Consider the following 2,155-nt stretch of genomic DNA (forward strand, 5'->3'; position numbering starts at 1 on the left):
GCAAAAAAAACCCTAGTTTTCTTCAAACTTTATGGGACTTTTTCACTAATTTCCCTAAGGATTTTGGGCAAACACAAAACTAATGCGTTAAGAGATATGGTTGATCAAAGTTTGGGCATTTGAAGTGAAATTATGTGTCATGTCCAAATTTGAATTTTGCAAACTTTGTACCAATTCCTCTACCAATTGATGCATCCTCATCCATGTGATATCAGAAGAGATTTGAAGGAATCAAATGCACTATTCCATCGTTTTTGGCCAAGTTGCAAGAATTCAATGCCATGTGATTAAGTAATCATTACAAATTTGGAATCTTGATGAATCACCAAAGAATCTTCTCCTAAGCCAATTAGAGTTCACTTCTGCAACAGAATTGTCCCCTAAGATCACACAAAATCGATGGCTAGGGGATTGATCAAGTGGAATCAAAATTGCCATCATTGCATTTTGGATATTTTTGAAATTTCTTCATAGCCAAGAAACCAAGTTAACCTCATTAAGAAAAGCTCACTCTCTGCAAACACACTGAACTCTTTGCCTATAAATAAGAGAGCATACCTCAGTAATTAGACACATTAATGCAACATAATTCTTGCTTTCTCTCTTCTCTCTTCATACTTAGGTTTTTCAAAGGTTCTTTGGCAAGAAGACTCGGATTCTTCAAACCAAAGCTCTTCCTTTGAAAGTAAGTATTCAAACACATCAAGGGAGGTATTTAGAGGTGATCCAAACCTTTAAAACACTTCTGTACGTGGAGAATCATCATCTTCACCTCTCACTTGGAGCTGTTTCAGTTGGGATCGAGCAAGGAGTTCTGGGCAGTTTCAATCCAAGCCAAGCATCTCAACACCTTCCTGAGGGATCACTGAAGCTATCTGGATCATTGCAACAACTTTGTAGCACACTTTGTCAGAGCTCAAACTCCATTTCTGAGGTAAGTTTCATGAACTTCAAACTCCATAATTCACGCATGATAAATTAAAAATGAAGTTACCAGTTGGTTTCTGCATCTTCAAGGATCATTAACCCTCAATCAATTGCATCATATCATGCATATAGAGTATTTCATGTTAATTTCCAGTTTTAGGGTTCTTAGTGTTCATGCGTGAGAATTTTGAATTACACTGAAAATAAATGAAATCAAAGGATACCATCATAATCCTTGTCCAAAAACGAGCAAAATCCATGTTTACATCCTTGAGTTTGGTTGAGAAACGAAGGAGATAGCAAATTCAAAATGTTTGGAGCTTGAGGTTGAAGATGAAGATGGTGGCACCATTTTTCAAATTTCCCAGGTTTTAGTTTATTATATTTTGAATGGTTTGTCTTTAACCTACGAATTCATCGTAGTGTCCCATTGGTTACAGCACACGTACAAAAGCCTTGCCTTGCCTTAGGTCTGGGGTTCGATCCCCCCCTCGGACCTTTTGTTCATTTTATTTTTCCAACTCATTTAATGCTTTGTTTTCACATATAATCATATGGGCTCCTTTCCTAAACAGGCCACGCGCGTGGCCCAGTTGGTATTTGTTTTGTTTGGTAACCTATAGGGTGTGGGTTCAACCCTTGGCAAGACCAAACCCTTTTTTTTAACACTATTTTCTTTCATTTTATTTTATAACTTCACATAATTAAATCACCCATCAATTTAAATCATTTTCTCTTGATTTTTCACACACTTCTCATTCAATATATCTATTTTGAGAATATACCAAAAAATTACAAAAAATATATTATTTTAGTATATTTTAATTAGATTAAAAAATCACATATTTTAAGAATGTTTAAATACCTTAAAAAATATATTTTTCACTTGATTTTCAAAACCAAATCTCTTGTAAATATTTTTTGTGATAAAACCCTAATCATTTAGGTCTTAATCAAGATTAGACTTTGTCATTATCTTAATTAAGTTGACTGTTGTCAAGAATTTAAATTGTTTTCAAATCTTCGATTAGCCGGACGGTCAAAATTTTCAGACAACAAAACAGTAATCATTTCAATTGCCAATCATTTTCAACTGTTTTTCATAACCAATACTATAAAGTACTGGGCCTCTAATAGAGTGTAAGTCCCAGCACCTTTTTCTTTTATTAGTTTTTTTTCAAAAACTGTATTTACAAAATCTTCTTTCTGTTTTCAAAACATTCTTCTG

Source organism: Vicia villosa, unplaced genomic scaffold, assembly GCF_029867415.1.
Source record: "Vicia villosa cultivar HV-30 ecotype Madison, WI unplaced genomic scaffold, Vvil1.0 ctg.004082F_1_1, whole genome shotgun sequence".
In the NCBI taxonomy this organism is placed as follows: domain Eukaryota; kingdom Viridiplantae; phylum Streptophyta; class Magnoliopsida; order Fabales; family Fabaceae; genus Vicia; species Vicia villosa.